This window comes from Camellia sinensis, chromosome 1 (assembly GCF_055761805.1).
Source record: "Camellia sinensis isolate YWXY chromosome 1, ASM5576180v1, whole genome shotgun sequence".
In the NCBI taxonomy this organism is placed as follows: Eukaryota; Viridiplantae; Streptophyta; class Magnoliopsida; order Ericales; family Theaceae; genus Camellia; species Camellia sinensis.
This window is the reverse complement of record NC_138961.1, coordinates 243757061-243778200: the sequence shown is the minus strand read 5'-3', so window position 1 is coordinate 243778200 and position 21140 is coordinate 243757061.

Below are 21140 nucleotides of genomic sequence, written 5' to 3'. Positions count from 1 at the left end.
CTCTTGCCTTTTACAAACCCTTCTCTCTACTGGTTCCTCTTTGCTTCGGTCTTCATCTTCTGAAGAGTGTATCATCAATGGCTTCTTCTTCACCAAAAGTGCCAGCCCCAGAGCGTGTGGGCTCATCTTTAGCTTTGAAGAGGCTTATTGACGCAGAATGTGAGAAGTACAAGGCTGGAGAGAAAAGCGCTATCGATGGGCGTATCTTCGTCCCTCGTCATCATGAGCAGCAGAACTACGTGCTCGGACCAATTTTTAAGGAAGTCCTTACTGAGCTCCCAACCTTTTATCCGCGTCTGGTGGACCAACGTCTCCTTTATGAAGGTGGCCTTGACTGGAAGAACTGGAAAAGCAATCATCCTCATCGATGCTGGCCCACGATAAGACCGGAATGGCAAGAATGGTATGATCGGATCATTCCTGCTAAGACACTGGATCTCCAAGAGCTCTGCCTCCTCGATGCCCTTCGACTATCTAGGGTAACTATCTCAGAGGACCCTTTCCTAGTTCCTACTGCTTTGTACTTTTGGAACCCCGTCTTCAATTTCTTTCAATTCAGATGTGGGATGATGGCCCCCACTGTTCTTGATATTTGCCATCTATTAGGAGTATCCCCCATTGGTACCCCCATCACACCAGATTTTCCTGACTTAGCAGTTCCTTTCTCCCTCCCCTCTCTTAATTCATCTTACAGTGATTTTGTTAGAGCCGAGAACAAAAGAGTAGGTCCAGTAACTGATAGGGAATTCTTTTCCTTTTTATTATATTGGCTTTGCAAATTTCTTTTATGCACCTCCTCCCAAAGAATCATGCCTGAATTTGCTCCTCTTGCCAAAGCCTTGGTTTTGCAGAGAAGAGTAGCCTTAGCCCCATACATTTTGGGTCATGTATATAGAGTTTGTTCTCTCTTTTGTGAGAAACCCTTAGATGCTAATCAAGGGGGACCATTTTGGATCCTTCAGCTTTGGCTCTTTGCCTATTTTACTGAACTACAATCCAAATGTCTTAAATTTTCTGGGCTACACTCTCTTACTCATGGCATAAAACTAGCCAATGCTTCACTTTATCCAGCTACTTTTGCCTTTTATTTCTCCTTCTTTCATCAACTACCAGCTGCTCTACCTGATCACCGTTTCCGTCCCTTCGAAGCTAGCATAGGTCCAGCCTGGTTGAACCACTTCCTCAGTGACAGGCTCTGTGCCTTGCCTATTCACAAAGATATGTGGGCTTCCCTACTGATCCCTAGAGAACTGTTTATTGGGACCACCAACCCCAGAGCCTATAAATGCATAGCTGAGCCTTATTGTCCTGCTCAATTTGCTAGACAATTTGGCCTCACACAAGGAGTTCCAATACCTCTCTGCAGCAACACCAACCTAACTCTGACCAAGAGAGATTTGAAGGTTCGAAAGTCAAGGCTAGAAGAGGCAACCTTCAAGTTTATGGATGATCTAGCCACTTTTGAGTACATCCCTTTCATTCCTCAAGGCACCTTTTTGAAGAGATATCAGAGTTGGTGGGTGAGTAATATGGAAGTTTATTTAGTTGAAGGTGATCAGAAACAAAAGAAGCAGAGACTGCTTGAGCCTGAGAAGAAAACAATTGAGGTGCAAGAAGAAGGAAAAGAAGATGCAAAAGATCAAGAGCATGAGTCACCCTTGATGAGGAGGAAAAGGATGATTGATTTGTCCCAAGAAGAGACAACCATTAGGGAAGTAGAGGAGGAGGTTATTTTTAAGGAATCCGAACCTCAGGCTGAAGGAGCTGAGAAAACAATTGAGGAGCAGACAATGCCAATTCAAAGAAAAAAGAGAAGAAAGATTACTGTCTCTTCTTCTGAGTTTGATATCTCCCCTTCCAACTTTGATGAGGATTCTGATTCTGAGACAATTGCCCAAGCAATAGGAAAGAGAAGGAAAATGACTGCTTCAGCTACTGCCTTGATTGAAGATCCCCTTCATGAAGCAGCCACCAAGGCCGTGGAACGAGAACATTCCAAAGCCATAGTCGTCTTTGAAAGGGCTGAGAAAAGACGGCAGCAACAAATTTTAAGAGAGAGAGCTGCTGCTGCTGATGCATTGCAAAGGGAACTAGCCGGAAAACAACGGACTGCTGGACACTATTCTCTCCGCAGTTCTCCCATCAGTACCAGTGCCTCTGGAACAAGTAATTTCTTTCATACCTCTACTGTTTTTTACTTTGTCAGCTTGTGGTATTGAAGTTTAACATTGTTCTGCATTTCTTCCTTTTGCAGCGACAACTACTGCACTCACCTTTCCAATGAGGCCTTCCTCAATTTCGGTTGAGGTTGATCAAATGCAGAATGTCAGGGTTATTCGAATCGTACTTCCACTTCCAAAGCCTATATTTGACGTACCTTCCTTAAGTCCCAGTATTCCTGCATCTCTTCTTCTTGGATTAAAGCCATACCTCCCTTTTTTGGCTCGTGACCTACCTCAGTCTACTTTTCCTTCGAGCCTTGCTCTTTTTCCGTCCTTTACAGAAACTCCAACTGCTGCTCCATCCCCAGTGGCAGTTGATTCTCCCATAGAGGACACTAGTAGCTCTTCAATTCATGGCTCATCACCAATGCCCACTTCCAGCCCCTCTTCACTTGATTTGCTGGTGGCCAAGACCATAGAGGCTGCCAAAGATGCTTCATCCGTTTCTCCCATCCCTATGCAACCCTTTGTGTCCTCCACCATAACACTCTCTATGCCCTTCATGTCAAGGGACGAGGTAGACATTTTTGAAGGAAGACTAGCTAGTCTCTTTGACATACCTTCTACCTCTCCCACCTCTACTGCTGAAGCTGAGCCATTAGCCTTGGCTGACTCCCTACTGGAAATCTTCAAGAGTTCTCCTTCCTCCAGCAACAAGCCTTTTGCACCTTCAGTAGATTTGGACACATGTTTGCAACTGTTGACTTCTTTTTCAAGGATCCCCTTCGAGGCTTTACAAAGGCCTATCATCAGGAATGGGTTCCTTCAATGCTGTAATATTGCTGAGCAGTCTGCCATGAGTGTCTCAAGTCATCTATCTCAGGCTGCAGCTACTATTGATTTTTATCTCAACATTTGCCATGCTGCTAAGACTGCGGATGAGAAGCTGGCTAAGGACCAGAGTTTTGTTTCTCAAGTGCATACTGAAGTATCAACTCTGAAAGAACAACACTCTTTTGCCTCCCACTTTCGAGTCCAACTTCTGGAGAAGAAAGCTCAGCTTGAGGAGGAGTTAGCCGCAGTAAACCAAGCCTTGGTTCGAACTGATAAGAAACTGCACATCACCAATCAAGGGCTGGCTGATCGAAAAGAAGACATGGCTGTGGCTATTCAATTATTTCCTTCTCTTAGCAATAGGAAAGCTATTGTACAAAACCAATTAAAGCATTGTAATGATTTTTGGGCCAATTTGTGGCACAATGTACTTGATTCTTTATGAAAGCACAATATTTTGTATATCATTTGAGCAAGCTTGTGTTTTTGCATATGGTGTTCACTCTATCCCTTGTGTTTCCCAAATGGTTGGAAAATAAGGTTTTAAATATCTGCCATTAATCTTTTTGGGATGTACATAACCATTCAAATTTCTTAAATGGTATGCTCCAAAAGGCAGAACCCTATGAATTTGATATGGTCCTTCCCAATTAGGTGACCATTTGCCAAACTTATGGCTTTTAATCCCAATTGGGAGTATTGTTTTCCATACCAAATCACCTTCATCAAAGCTAATGTGTTTGACTTTCTTATTATAATTCTTGGCTGCTTTCTTCTTTTGAAAAAGAATGCTATTTAATGCCAAAATTCTGGCTTCATCTATGCCTTCTAATTCTAAGCACATACTTTGATGGTATTGTTCAGGATTCAATTGATCTTGACATCTTACTCTCAAAGATTTAACATTAATCTCTACTGGTAAGACTGCATCATGTCTATACACTAAGGCATAGGGAGTGACTCCTGTGCTTGACCTCGGTGAGGTTCTATATGCCCACAGAACATCCAACAATAGGTTATGCCAATCCCTGGGATTGTCATCCATAACCTTTTGTATTCCTTTTTTCAAAGACTTATTGGATGACTCAGCTTGACCATTAGCTTGTACATAATAGGGTGTGGAATTAATAAGACTAATTCCAAATTCTGCCACAAAAGACTTCACCATCTTCCCATCAAACACAGTTCCATTATCAACTGTTATGGTTTGCAGGATGCTAAATCTATGGATCAAATCTTTAATAAAACCAATAACCTCTGTTTGGTCTACAGCCTTGTATGGCTTAGCTTCGACCCATTTAGTGAAGTAATCAGTAGCCACTAGAATGAAACAATGATGTTTCGAAGAAGGTGGGTGTATTTTTCCCATCATATCCATGGCCCACCCTCTGAATGGCCAAGGCTTCACTACTGCATGTAGGTCAGTTATGGGCACGTGCCTTATTGTGCCATGCTTTTGACATGCCTGACACCCCTTTGCATATTCTATGCAGTCTTTAAGGATGGTTGGCCAATAATAGGAATGCCTTCGAAGCAACCACCTCATTTTTACACCAGGTTGATGAGCACCACAGATGCCTTCATGAACCTCAGCCATGGCTGTTAATGCTTCTTTCGGGCCTAGGCATTCTAACAATAAGCCATCTCCCCCCCTTTTGTAGAGAGCATTACCATATATCATATATTGCATAGACTGCAATTTGACTTTTCTACTGGCCTTCGAAGATGGACCAGCCAAGTACTGCATTATTGGATGCCTCCAATCTTGTTCTTGTAAGTCATTATGATTGACTTCCAAGATCACGTTCCTTTTATTCAAAGGTTGTATTAATCTCTGATATGTTGTTTGGCTTATGTCCCTTTGGGTATTATCCCTTCTCTTGAAGTTCGAAGCTTTCTGAGCCACATCATTGGCTCTATTGTTCAAGAATCTTGGAACATGGGTTACATTTGCTATTTGAAACTGAGAAAGCAAATGTAATGCAACAACATAATATGGCAAGATACTTATGCTTTGACACTTGAAAATTCCTTTCACTTAGTTAACCACCAATTGAGAATCTCCAAATATGTCAACTGCATGTACTTGTAATTCAATAAGAATCTCTAGTCCCACAATTAAGGCTTTATATTCAGCCTGGTTATTGGAACATGTAGTTTCATCTACTCTGAAACCATGTGTGGTTTCTACCCCTTGTGGAGATCTTATTACAACACCAATTCCAATTAAACCATTGGCTTTCGACCCATCAAACCACATCTGCCATGGCTCAACATTAGCCATACCAAGCTCCATTATCTCCTGGCTCTCTGTGTGAGATGGATGATCTGCCAAAAAATTGGCTAAAACCTGCCCTTTTACTGCCCTTTGAGGGACATATTCTAAATGAAATTCTGACAAGGCAAGTATCCATTTGCCAATTCTTCCCCTCAACATTGGTCTAGATAACATATATTTAACCAAATCTGTGGTTGCAATCACCAGGACAGTTGTAGGCAAAAGATAATATCTCAATTTTATTGCAGCAAAATATAAAGCAAGACATAGCTTTTCAACAGCTGAATATTTACATTCACAAGAATTTAAAAACCTACTAAGGTAATAAATAGCTTGCTCTTTGCCTTCTTCGTTGTCTTGAGCCAAGAAGGCTCCCAATGAATCCTCTGCTGCAGCTATGTACAACTTCAAGGGCTTGTTCCCCTTTGGTGGCATCAGCACTGGAGGGTTAGCCAAGTAGGCTTTGATACCTTCGAAAGCAATTTGATGCTCTGCTGACCACACGAATTCTTCTTCAGCTTTCAGCCTTAACAAGGAAGAAAATACTTTAGTTTTCCCTGCAGTGTTAGAAATAAACCTTCGAAGAAAGTTAACCTGTCCAAGGAACTTCTGCAATTCTTTCTTACTTGATGGAGGCCTGGCTGCAATGATGGCTTTGGCTTTGTTATGGTCAATCTGTATTCCTTTCTTGTGTACCACATAACCCAAGAAGTTTCCAGATGATACGCCAAAGGCACATTTAAGAGGGTTGAGCTTTAATTTGAACCTTCTCATTCTTTCAAAGGCTGCTTCTAAGTGAAACAGGTGCTCTTCCATGGATTGGGATTTAACCACAATGTCATCAATATAACATTCTAAATACCCTCCAATGAGGTCATGAAAGATAGTGTTCATGGCTCTTTGATATGTAGCTCCAGCATTCTTTAGACCAAATGGCATTTTAACCCATTCAAAGGTGTCAATATTCCCAGGACATCTGAATGCTGTCTTGTGGATATCTTCCTCTGCAATGTAGATTTGGTTATAGCCGGAATGCCCATCCATCATTGACAAGACTTGGTGACCTGCTGAACTGTCTACCAGCAAGTCCACTATAGGCATAGGGTACTCATCTTTGGGGGTCGCCAGATTTAAGTTTCTGAAATCGATACATACCCTCATTTTGCCATTCTTCTTGACTACAGGCACAATATTAGATAGCCACTCGACATACCTGGCTGTTCTAATAAAACCTGCCTTGAGGAGTCTAAGGATCTCTTCCTTAACCTTCTGAATTACTTCTGGACTCATCCTCCTTGGTTTCTGCTTGTAAGGCTTGAAATTAGGCTTCATGGGGAGCCTATGTTCCACTAATGACCTATCCAATCCTGGTAGTTCATTATAAGACCATGCAAAGCAATCTTTGTATTTCTTCAGAACAACCAATAGTTGGTTTCTGTCCAGAGCATTCAAACAAGCACTTATATAAGTGGGCTGTTGTACAGAACCTTCCTCTAGATTTACTTCTTCTAAAGGGTCTTGTGCATGAGAACTCCCTCTGGTTTCTTCTACCTTTGAAGTGATCTTCAAGCTTGGTTCTGCCCCCAAGTTCTTCAATTCAATATCTCTGCCCTCCTCCTCATAGACAAAATCTGTCCACAAGGCTTCCTCTTCCTGTATCTCCTGGACTTTTGTTTCAATGTCCAAGGCACAGTACTTACCAAGAGCCAAGACTCTAGCCTGTTGCTGCTGCTGTTTGCAGCCAATTATCATGGCCTCTCTTTCTTGCTCCTGAACTTTCTGGACTATTGCTTTTATATCCAATGCTGAAAATTTAATCAAAGCCAAGGACTTGGCTTCTTGTGGTTCCTCTCTTTGCCTATAACCAGGCATCATTGTCATCTTTAAGGACAACCTCTTCATCAGCACTTTCTTGGACTAAGTGCTTCAGGTGTGTCACCTCCTCATCAGCCGTCACTTCGGCTGAACTGTCATATTTCATCAGTATACTGAGCGGTGTCACTCCCTCAATATACAATTTAGCCTCCGCAAAGTCTGCACAGGCTATGAAGGGTTGAGGATCTGCATCGATTTCCTCTGTCTCTCCATTGCCTACAGCCATCATGATTTTCTGATGTAAAGAAGAAGGCACACATTTGTTAGTGTGGATCCAATCCCTTCCAAGCAAAGCATTATATTTAGCATTACTGTCGATTACGAAGAATGCTGTCATGCAATCCCTGGTTCCCACACTTAAATTAATGGGTAGAATCCCCTGAGCCATTTGCTTATCTCCAGCAAAACCAGCAATGGTTGTGCTGGTTGGTATCAACCTGGGATTCTTTTTTCCTAGTTTCTTCAAAGAAGATTTCGGGAGTAGGTTTACTGCTGCCCCATTGTCTATCAGGACTCGGTTCAGCTGTATCCCATCAAAGAAAGCCTTGATGTACAAAGGCCTGACGTGCTGCGTCATCGAATCCGAGGGGTACTCAAATGGATACGATGGATTGATGCTTACCACTTCCTCACTTTCATATTCATCTTCCATCGGGGTAACCATTTCGAAATTATCTTGCACCATACTTGCTTGCGAGTCTTCACTAGAGATCTGAACTGGATCAGCTTCCTGCCCCTTTTGTTTTTCATCTCCAGCTTGGAATTCCTGTGGTAGTATGTGTACCATGTTCACTGATACTGGGGGAAACGAGCCAAACTGGATGGCTGTCTGTACTTGTTCCCTCTCTTGGTTACTTTGGTCGACTCCCTCAGAAACATCCTGCATGATGCATTCTGGTATTTCATTGCTAACTGATCCCTTCGAAGGATCTTTCTCAACTGGCTCTTCAGTCAGAAACGTTTGCTCAGCCATGAAGGCTTCGAACATCTCTTCCTCCACGACCTCTTTCTTCTGGCTTATGCTAATTTCTTCTTTGGTCTCGCTATCTGTCTCCATCAGAGCTTTCTCCAACCCTACCAAACTAGCATTCTCTCTGGTTTTTAGTTCAGAATGAACCTTGACCAACTGTTCTCGGCTGCAGACCACTTTGCTCTGTGGAACTGGCTTTGGAGCATAGCCTGACTTTGGGTTCTTTCTTCCTTCCGTTTTGACTGGTGAAGAATTTCCTCCACTTTCCTTCAGATCTTTCTGATACTGGGTGTACCTGCGCTGAATTTTTCTTCTCTATGATCTTGAGATGACTGGGACCATGTCTGGTTCCCTTGTCTTTGGGTGTTTAAGCAGCACCCAGTTATTCGGAGCCACCATAGGAGGCCTGATCATCCTGCCTTGGTTTACAACATCTCATCGAACAGGCAATTCTCTAGGTTTGTTTTGCATTACAAACCAGTCTGGGACTCCAGGTACCCATGAACTTGCTGATTCAGACGCTGATCTGCCCTTTTCCACCTTCGAAGCCATCTTCGAAACTGGCCGTGAAAGTAAGTGCTTGGTTTTGTCCTCATGTTTTGAATCTGATTCAGACCTTCGATAAGGGTGACCATTTTCTGTCCTGCGTGAAACTGGTCTAGGGGGCCAATCTCTGGCTTTGATTCCATGAACTGAACCTCTCTCCAGTTTTCTTTCAGAATGGCTACTCTCCATTCTATAATAGTTATGTGGCCTGGATTCATGCAAGAGCTTCTTGCCTTTGTCATGCATTCTGTTCACCACAGGCTCAACCACTGGTGGTCTCTGCCTATCACTAGCCGGATATGGCCTTTTGTTGTAAGCATTGGTTGACTTAGGATGTCTCTGAACATCCCTGTAGTATTGCTTCCCATCAGTTGGAAGCCCCTTCAACCACTTGTAACTGAGTCTGCACCTGGGGCACATTCTCTGCATCACCGCTACTTCTAAAGAATCATCATCTAGTGATTCTTCATCAGAGTGTTCCCTCTGGTGCAAGAAACCTTGTTCAATAACTGGTGGGCTTCTAGTATTCTTCTTGATGTTGGTTTGATTAGCAACATGCATCTGCACATTGACTTCCTCCAATTCTGTCAAGGACAAGTTCTGGAAGTCTGATGTAATGACATTGGCTGCTGCCTCTCCAACTTCTGGAAAGGGATCACTGTCAATTCCCATGGCTTTTTCTGTTTTAGCTGAGAACTTCAAACTTCCTTTTCGAATCTGTTCTTGGATCCTGTCTCGAAAAACAATGCAGTTTTTAGTCGAGTGAGACCAAGAATTATGCCATTTACAGTATACTTTTCCTTTTAGTTCATCTGGAGATGGTAGTTTTACTCCTTTAGGTAACTTAAGGAAATTAGCCGCGAGCAAATGATCAAAGATGTCATCTGCTTTTGTTAAATCGAAAGAGTATTTTCTGTGAAAGTCTTTCTTTTTAAACTGCTGGTCTATAGTTGTATCCTTATGAATTAATGCTTCACAGATTACAGGTTCTTTGCCTACAATCTCTGCTGCATCTATTTCATAATTAGGATCTCTATAATATGTCTTATATGATACATTATTTCGATCTTGTTCCTCTTCTAATAATGCTTCATATCGAGACACCTTATAGGTCAGTTCGACCAAATCTCTGAACTCAGTTGAATCAAACTTCTTTCGAAGCCTGAATTCTAAACCATTTTGAGCCAATCTGACGAATTCTGGCTCTGGCAGGATGACTCTACATTTATTTCGAGCCCTTTTAAATCTGGCAACAAACTGAGTAGCCTTTTCTTCAGGCCTTTGACTCAATCTAGCCAAATCTGCCATAGATACTTCTGGCTCTGATTGGAAGAATTGGGCATGAAATGCCTCTTCCATTTGTTGCCAATTTTGAATGGAGCCAGGTGTAAGGTTGATGTACCATACAAATGCTCCCCCCGTTAGGGAATTTGGAAATAATCTCAGTTTCATATAGCCATGGTTAGTAAATTCACCGCATTGAGCAGCAAACCTAGCAATATGTTCTATCGTTGATTGATTTCCAGTCCCATAAAAAAGGGTAAAATCTGGTATCCTAAATCCCCTTGGGTATTCATGTACCCTATCTACCCATTCTGGGTATGGTTTTCTGTATATAGGAGTCTGGACCCCCCGAGCCATTGGTCCACATATCTCCCTAACAATATCAGCAATCTGGTCTCTAGGGACCATATTTTGTGCCTGCTGAACCACTACTGGAGGGGCAAACACAGGATTTGGTGGACAAACTTGTGCTTGTGGTCCTCTTGGTCCATACGGTGGTAAATTTGGGGCTGGTTGTCCTTGCGGTGCAGGTTGCTGTTGAGGGTATGGGTAACCTCTTTGAGCATGACCTGCGAAAGGACCTGCAAAAGGTGCTGGAACAGGTGTTGTGTCTCTGCCATTTGTAGGAAAACCTTCCAACCCCCCGGGTGTAAATTCGAATAAGGGATTAGTGTACCCCCTTGTGCCAGGTATGGCTTCGAACATGGGATTTGTAACCATTCTCATGCCGGTTTCTTGTACTTGGCCAGATCCACCAACCTGTGTGGCTTCATTATTAAGTACTGAGGCATTTTGGCCTGCTATAGGCCTTGAAATGGGTTCATACCAAGACTGAGGTGATGGTCTTTCAAAGTTTTGGGTACTAGTTTGACCATTAGAATGTCTATTAACTTGCATAGGCTGTTTTTCTCTAGCCAATCTTTGTTGGGGGACATTTACAACTTCCTCCGTGTGTCTTGTGTTTGTTGGTTGGTGGTTATTCATTCGATCCAAAAAGGATGTTGCCCACCTTTCCATTGTGTTCATTAATTGTTGTCCCATGGCATCTACTAAACCATCCCATGGATTTGTTGGTTGAGTAAATGGCACAGTGGATGGTCCAATTCCTTGGTTTCGTCCAATAATATGAACATATGGTTCTTGTCCAGAAGTACTGGTCTGTTCGACCATAGGTTCTGACAATATAGGAGTTTCCACAGGATGTGTTACCACATTATCCTCTAGATTTGGTATTTCTACCTCTCCTTCCACGCCTTCTTCCATGCGTTCATTTTCTCCTTGTCGTCTTCTTCTAGCCATTTTTAATTAGGTCCCACTGGGCGTGCCAAAAATATATGTTGGCTTTTTGGCTTTTCGAAGGGTATTTTTGTAAATGTGAGCGTGCCAGCAAGGATCAATCAGTCCTTACAGAAATTGTGATTGCCAACCAATTGCCAGACGATTGTGTTTTAGTTCTTTCAGCCTCAATGAAGAGGACTTTTACTGGTGGCTTGACTTAGGAGAAATTAAAAGGAATAACAGTAATATGAAAAACAATTGAAGTATTTCATTAAAATGAACACTTACAATGGTCCAAACTCAGCCTCGGAGAGGTTTACAATAGCAATCCACTTGAATCTACTTGAAACTACTCCTATGAATCGAAGTGCAGTACGGGTATTTAAAGTGCAGGTATTTAAAGAACAGGTATTTAAAGACTGTAAAAGACTGGAGAAGAAAATATATGAAGTAAATGACTGATTTGTATGATCTGAGTCCTCCTTTTTTTCTGGCGGCTGCCCTGCTATTTATACTCGTCAGTGATGACCTTCGAACTGCACTTCGAACCGTCGAACTGCTCCTCCATGATCGCTGATCATGCTTCCTTACAAGTAGCTCCATTATGCCATTACTAGCAGTTGAGCTTCCCTCTTGTATTTGAATTTAAATATGAGTAACCGTTGAAGCTATGTCATCTTGCATCCCGTTATTGATCTAGTGTTACTCAGATCATGTGAGAACCAATATTTATTGCCACGTGTACGATCAGGATTGAAGGCTTGAATAACCTTCCTTTATTACCCTTACTCTGCCACGTGTCAAACTGTAACTGGCTTTTACAAAATATGTAGCCAACAATAGCGTTTGGTAGAGTTTTCTAAATATGATTTGAGAATAGAGTTGTATTTTGAGTTTATAAGTTTTGAAATTATGAGTTGAGTGCAAAAAATTTGTTAGGTTATAGTTTTTGAATAGAGTGTTGAATTGAGTTTTGAATTGAGTGTGAAATTGAGTTTTGAAAGTTTAATGTGACATGTGAAGTAAAAAAATTTGTTTGGTTATGAGTTTTCAAAAAGTTATAAATCATAATCAAACACACAACTCAAAACTCGATTGAAATTTTTGATCAACATTCATAACCAAACTCTTTTTAAAATTAAATTCAAAAAATGAATTAATAATTTTTTTTAAATAATTTTTTTTCAATTAATTTGTTTTTCAAATAATTTTTTTAAGAAATTATTATTTTTTCGATTAATTTTTATTTCAATTTTTTTTCAATTACTTTTTTTTGAAATAATTTTTATTGAAATTATTTATTTTCAATTAATTTATTTTTTTAATTAGTGTTTTTCAATTTATTTATTTATTTATGCAATTATTTTTTTAAAATTAATTTTATCCCAATTTATTTTTATAATTAATTTTTTTCAATTATAATGTATATGATCCCATTGTCATAAAATAATAAATAATAAATATAAATATTTTAGACCTCATTAAATATATTTTTTTTGTTTATGTGTGTTAAAATTAGACAATAAATATTATGTTCAAACCAAACGCATTTGTAATTTATATTTTTTAAAAAATAAATAAAAACTAATTAATAAAATTTTTGTAAATAGAAACCAAAAATATAAACGTTACTAAACACTATCTAAACATTTTTTTCATTTGTTAAATTTTATCACTTCTATGAAAAATTTGAATCTATACCGTTGTCTTCACCTTCATTATTGTACATCACCTGTCCATTTCACTGTCAATTGCACCCGTGAAGGTCTCACCCGTGAAGTAAACGTACCATCAATAATATTAGTGTGTGATGTATTTGAGATTGAAATGACCACATAACCCCTCTTTCAGTGAATACTAAATTCATATGTTAGAAAAAAAATAAAAAGGACAACATGGTAATTTAACATATTCGGCACAGCCATTAGCCCTTTGCAAAACCTCAATTGGTTAGCTTTGATAAAAGGAGAAAAAAAGAAAAAGAAAAAGAAAAGCCAAAATAGTTGGTCAACTTTCGATCAAAGTAAAAAAATAAAAAAATAAAAAAAGAAGAAAATAAAGAAGCCCAAACTCAGCAGTATGTTTTTGACCATTTGTTTAACCGAGGCTCTTTATATCACTCTGCTAACCAACAATTTCACTTCACAACTTTCAGCAGCACCATATTCATTCCAAGAACTTCATTACTTTACAACTTTCACCAACTTCTTCACCATTTTCATTGACATTCATTATTCAAATAGTATTAATACTTGAACGATACAACCACCTCCTCCACCACCTACCTCAATTAATTTCAAAAATTCAGTTTATATTTTTTCAATTCATATCCGTGCAAAATACAAGACAAAGAGCTTTGATCAAAGGTTCTTTCAGATCTGTTCACAATTTCAAAGCTGTAAAAGTAAGCCGAACAGTTCAGCAAACAGGTCGACCAGGCGGTCAACCGATGGGTTATCTAGACGGACAACCAGTGGGTCATTCGGCAGGTCAACTGGCCTCGCCTGTTGCAGCTTCCAGCAAGTCTCAACCCAAGGCTGTTTCAGTTTTCAACAAGTCTCAACCCAAGGCTAAGCTTTGGCTATATGTTGCTTACCTTTTGTACACCGTTTTCATACATTTTGCTATACATTTTTCATACATTTTTGTTACCTTTTGCTATCATTTTGCTTACATTCATAAGTCATGTCGAGAACAAAAAAACCAGACTAGAATGTGGCCAAACCTCTAACCTTCTACCACGCCAACAATAGCAAACTTATCCAACTATTGATTTTCTCATGTACAATCATGAACAAGCTTATCCAAATTTTGCCAACTAGCCAATTGTTATCGGGAGAAAGGTAAATCTACCTTCTCAATATGATCCTTTGTTGATTGGCAAACTAGAGACAATGAGATGGCTATCTTTAACCAATTTACCCTAAAAGGTATATCCATGTCTTATGTATTTATTTTACCTTCACTTAAGACCTACTGAGGGAGCAGTTTGAGAGAATAGTTTGACATCTTACGTCAAAGGTAACCTAATCACACTAAACCACCACACTTTGGCACAAATTATTGGAGTTCAGTCAGGGGATTTGCAAAGTGATTTTCAAAGTGAGGTAGAATGGTTGGTGAAGTAAGTGAGGTTTATACTACAATTTGTGAGAATTGATTTACCGGCACTAATTTACAAGCACGACATTTGAAACCCCACCTTCATATTCTTTATCGATGAATAGTCGAAAATGTCATTCCCAAAAAAGGACATTTTGATACTGTTTTATAATATTTATTTGTTATGTTGTTTTGAAGTTTGACAAACATTATATTTATACTACATACTACTGAAGGAAATGGTAATTGCAAATCTTAGTACTCTCAGTGGCCAGTCATTATCTTTTGGAGCTCTGCTAACCAAAATTTCAAAGCTCATCATGTCAGCCTTGTAGGTGAAGCATATATGAAAATCTCTTCACCAATTTCAGAGTATACATTGACTTGAGTTGGTGGCACTGACAACTTATTGGGATCTATTAATGTTGTAAATGCACCAATAGCTGATGATCTCGAAGACCCCAATGACAATGCCATGCCACCAAATCAACAACCTCAATACTAGATTGATTATTTGGCGTTGGAACAAGAACGACACAATCAGCGCGTACAATAACAAATGGAGAATCAATTCAATGCATTGGGTAATCGGTTTGATGCATTTGGGCTGCTTAGAACTCACCAATTCAACAATTTGGAGAGTTTCGTGTAGACACTGAAAGGCGTGATGAAGTTACAAGCAATCGCATTAATCAGATTGACCATCGAGTGACTCAGGTCTACCATCACTACTTCCCTCCACCTCTACCACCACCACAACCACCTGACAATGACGCTTAGTTGTGTTACAGATGTACTCGTACTTTTTGTTTTTATTTGTTTGTTTCCTTTTATTTCTTTCTTAATTTTTTGGTTCATGGATGTAAGCACCATTTGTCATTGTATTTTTTTTGTGTATTTTTTTCCCCGTATAATTTACTGTTGTCTGTTTTTATTTTTAAATGATGCACCTATCTGTTTTTTTTTTGTTTTTTTTTGTTTTTTTTTTATTTTCATTTTTTTTTCATAACCAAACTCTTTTCAAATTTCAATTCAAAAAATATTTATTAACAAAAAAAAGACTGTTAACCAAACTGTTCTTAAAATTTAATTGAAAAAATTAATTATTAACAAAAAGAAAATAACAATTATAACCAAACTGATTTTTTTTTTAATAACAGTTAATTGAAAAAACACTGTTAACCAAACTAATTTTTTTTTTATATAATAATTTTGTTTTACTGAAATATTTTAATATCTTACAACAAAATTATTTTTTTTTATATTTTTTACAAAATCATGGTTGATTTTGTAGAATACCAACGGGGTAGATGAATTTTAAAATGGTTTTTCTTTAATAATTTTGTTTTACTGAAATATTTTAATATTTTACAACAAAATTATTATTTTTAATATCTTTTTAAAATTTATGGTTGATTTTGTAGAACACAAACGGGGTAGATGAATTTTAAAATGTTCTTTTTTTATTATTTTTGTTTTATTGGAATATTATAATATGTTACAACAAAAATAAATTTTTTTAATATTTTTTTAAAAATTTTGGTTGCTTTTGTAGAACACCAACAGAGTAGATGAATTTTAAAATAATTTTTTTTTAATTATTTTTGTTTTACTGAAATATTTTAATATGTTACAACAATAATTTTTGTAATATTTTTTTTAAAATTATGGTTGATTTTGCAAAACACCAACGTGGTAGATGAATTTTAAAATGCTTTTTTTTTATTATTTTTGTTTTACTGAAATATTATAATATGTTACAACAAAAATAATGTTTTTAATATTTTTTTAAAAATTATGGTTGCTTTTGTAGAACGCCAAAGGGGTAGATGAATTTTAAAATGATTTTTAATTTTTAATAATTTTGTTTTACTGAAATATTATAATATGTTACAACAAAAATAATTTTGTAAATATATTTTTTTTAAAATTATGATTGATTTTTTAGAACAGCAACGCGGTAGATGAATTTTAAAATATTTTTTTTAATATTTTTGTTTTACTAAAAAAATTTACAACAATTTTTTTAAAATATTTTTTAAAAAAAAATTATGGTTGATTTTTTTTTAATATTTTCAAATATTTTACACATTAAAAAAAAATTCAAATGTAATAATACATATGATACTACGAAATTCACATTATTTCTTCACATCACAAATCTACCCATGGCCAATATGATTTTGCCACATAGCAGTAGCAATTGCATCCCTGAAGTTCGATTGGTACGTCAACCCATGTTGTAACATGTCAACATAGTCAGCTTAGCCTTGAACAAACCCATCTGCTCTCGCTCCTGCCGCCATTTCATTATCAGTTTCCATGAGAATGGGTCCATAGCTGCATGCAAACAGATTCAGTTGTGCACTACACAACATGCAATCACGATGGATCCTTGTCTTGTGGACTTGTAATTTGGCATGGACCGTAATATTGGAAAGCGCTTCTTCAGAAACCAAATGTTCTTTCTATGACATTGTGTAACAACAAATGTCGATGGTTAAACAATTCCTTTGGTCCAGAATAATGACGGCCATGAAACTCTTGCAAGTGATAGCGTAGGGAACGAAATGGGGCAAGAAATCCAAGCATGTTCGGGAAGTCGACATCCACTAAATAATACTTGCCTACATGTAAATAATGTAGGCAATGCTCTGTCAAATACATGTACACAAAAATCAACATTTAAGACAGTACATTGTGTTATTTGGTGACACTCACCATGGGGTGGGTGTGGGAAATATAGATCAGCTCTTGTAATTGAGTCAACTAAAATTGTGTTACTGTGGGCACTACCTTCCCATCCATAATTGATAAGTGTGAACAACATGTAGAAGTCGAAAGCTGCGAGTACATTTCGCGGTACCGTAGTTTTGCGACCACGAAATGTATTCTGTCTTGAGGTTGGGACCCACGCATCCACCAATGTGCCATCGATAGCACCGACACAATTCTACTTGAAATATATTAGTTTGACATTAAACGTGAAACAAACCTAGATATTACTTGTAAAACATAAAAATAAAAATAAAATAAAAATTAATTCATTACTGTTATTGAAAACTTACAAGACAAACATGTAGTCATACCTTGAACTAGGGAAAAAAGGTCCTATCAGTTAAAATTTTTGCCGTTATCTTATCTTGGTTACGTGGTTTGATAATCGTTGATGCAAGCGTGCATAGTGCCTACATAATGATTTTGATATGCTGACAATAGTCTCAGCGGAGTGTTGAAATCTATCAGCTTGTAGTCTATGCCGGTCATTTTGTGCGAAAGTGTACAAAAAAATGCCAAGCGATTCCTCGACACTGATATGTATATGTTCAGCTTCGACAAAGTCATTTTGAAGTAAAGTGTCTTTCAATAAAATGAATGTTTGGGCATCAATTTGCATGATGTCTATCATTGTTTCTGGATGGCCATTTAATAAACTGAAGATATAATCATTACCTTTGAATAGATAAGTTTGCTACGGTCGTCTACTGGTTGACGTATTCATATGCTCATTCATAAAAACAATCATAAAAAAGTCCATAAAATCTTCAATAACCTCATCCTTCTCTGATGATCTCTTAATTGTATTGTTTTCTGTGTTGGATGACATATTGTTTCGGTTACATGACAATAACGCATAATTTAACAACATGCTAATTATTATCCTTATTGGTGAAACTAAAATAAACCACTGCGTACAATTTGTCAACCTTAGTCATTTATCGAACTAAATAGAAACATACATGCGAAGAAAAAACCTATTAATATTTAATCATATTGTCATTACTACCTTTTCATATTGTATGCTGTGTGTAAAATTGAAAGTTGAAGTAGAAATAAGAAAACAGATATGAAATAACGCAGAAGAATAAAATCACATCTAAATGTAAAGCATAAACAATTTTAAAAAATATAGAAATAAATAGAGAAAGAAGAATAAAAAAGAGCATGTCATCAGGTGAAATTTTTTTTTAATAAGAACAACATAGATATCATCAAATCATGTTGGAAAACCACAAAGAGAATTGCAAGCTCGACCAAGCCACAACTTCTCCGTTCATTGCAAGGCTAGGATCATAGCTAGGGGCATATGGGCAGGAGTACGCATAAAAAATCTCTGTCATTCCTTGTCTTTGAATAGTGTCAGTGCTTTAATGTACTGGACCGGTGGTATGTCTCCAAGCTCTAACAGGGCATCTTGCCATGCATCAAGGGAATAGTCATCACCATCTGCACTTACAGCATCTGTGTTTGTTGATCGGGTATGAGAATGTTCCGTTTTTGCTTGTACATAGGTAGTGAGAGCTGCGTAGACATCATCAAAGCCACTTGGCTGTGACCTTTTAGAACAATCACTAACAGTTTGGCTATGTTTAGGGCCTCTCTTGTGACTTTTGCCTTTCGATGGTTCTATGTACTCATCGCCAAATAAGTCAACAGTAATAGGTTCAGCCGCATTACTCCTACCAGCTCCAGGCGACCAAAATTTATTAAGCATTTCATCATCTTCATTAGAGTCAGGGACTCCTTGTGTGGATGCACGAGCCAAGGCCCCTGTGGCACAACAGTTTTCAACAATTTCGGCCCTTTCTTGAAAATAGTCAAATCCTTTTGTCCTAAATTTCTTAACATTTTTTTGCTGCCTACAGCAATTGAAAATATTAAAAATAAGAGTTCTATACGTGTGATCAAATGTTACAAATTTTTTTTGAAAAGGGTGCAGGTTAATTCAATACCTTATCCCAAAATTCATCGGGTGTAACAACCGTTCCTAAAATGGGATCTTATTCTAGACCGGTCTGTACCTACAATAGCTTGAAGGTTTGGTAATCAGCTTTCAATCGCCGATATTTTTGTCTCACCTGTTTTGGTATGTATCGAAACCCATATAAATTTTGCAACTTAGTTGCAAAATGATTCCAATGCCTAACTGTCTACATAGTATTACGACTTGTTATTTGATTTTTTTACCTCGTCTCTTAACATGTTTATTAACTTCATTTCAATTATGGAACTCCACATTCTTGTGTCCTGATTGTTATCAGAATTGTTGCCATTCATCTAATAACACATAATTTATATCTAAACAAATCTGAATTGGATATTAAAAAATAAAAATGCAAGAATCATCTCCAATTATGTTTTGGTAGGAAAAAAAGTTCATCAACTGAAGATGTTAACAGTGTTGGGAAAAACAGACACAACAAGAAAAATTAGAATATTGCTAGGAAAAAAATTCATCAATTGAAATTGTTAACAGTGTTGGAAAAAATAGATACAACAAGCATAAACAGAATATTGCATATAAAAAGTTTGTGAAAGAAGTGTACACAGTAGACAATAAGCAGAAATAAGTAGAAGGAGAGCAAAAGAAGAAGAGAAGCATCAAATGGGGTAAGTGGCAGTTGACCCAGAGGAGAGGGAGTTGGGTTGGCGATGGACCGACCGGAAGACCGGCGGGACAACCGGCTAGTTGTCCTAATGGTTGACCGGTTTGACAGATCATAACCATTTCTGCTTCTCATCTATTACATAGCAGATTGATTGAAGGATTGAAGGATATACGACTAGCAGATTGATTGAAGGATATACGTATTAGAGCAGTATGAGTGAAATAGTTGTCATCGGTGACAGAGTGGGTACAGTGGGTAGATGCGCGCTTCTTCGGTAGGCATCTGATTCGAGAATACGCTTTACAAATTTGGCCTGACACACATAAATTGGGAATGAATTTGGGGATGTTTGAGGAAATCAGTGAGTTGTAATTTAAAATTTAAGAGAATTTTGTGATTTAGTTGACTTCGGTCTTGTTGTTGTTTTGTTGCTCGGAGAGTGAATCTTCCGTAACACACAGACTGCAACTCACTTGATTTGTGGGAGCTGGTAGATGCGATTTTATGGGTGGAGAGGGGGTTTACAGACATAGTTTAGATTTGAAGGTCTCAGTTCATAGAGAACAACATGACCCGTGAAGAATCTTGAGCTGTGATCGTTGAAAAAGAGGAAGACCACTCGTGAAGTTTAGCTTTAAATTTCTTTCCAAGTGAAGCTTTTCAGAAGTTCAGCTTTAAATTTATTTCACGTGAAGCTTTTCAGGAATGGAGAATATCGAAGACACATAGTATGTACCGTTGAAAGCTTTTTACAGTGGTGAAACGAAGGGAGAAATCTGCCAAACGGGAAGTGGAGATATGTTTTGAATTGTATGGTGGAATTACGATTTGAAAATTGTATCCAAACGTGAAGCGCAAATATACGAGTGGAAATATATTTTGAGAATACAACCAAACACAGCCATGGGTTTTTCCCATGTTCTTACTTGTCTGGTTGGGTAGGCGGTATAATTTAAATATCTATCGGGGTTGGATACCCACCCATTTCTCCATACGAAAGAACTTATTGTCCTCTTCATTGCTGAGGCCTATGGAGGGGCTTCACGATGTGAGTTTGCCTCCGTTTTTGAACAAGACGTTTGAAATGGTAGAAGACCCTCATTGCGATTTCGTGGTCTCGTGGAGTAGAGCTCGCAATAGCTTTATCGTTTGGGACTCTGATAAGTTTTCTATTTACGTTGTTTGCCTTAGCCCCACAATCCATCTCTAGTCACTGCTGCTGCCATGGTTCCTTTCTTTCTTGCTTTTCTGTGTTTCTCTATTTATATCTCCCCATGTATGTTTTTTTAAAAATTTATTAAATACTTTATCAATATTTTACATTTTATTCTCGAAAAAACATTTTAAATTTTATTATTTTAAAATAAGCTTCTTTATTAATTAATTAAAGTGTATTTGATTTTGTTGTTGAACAACAGAAA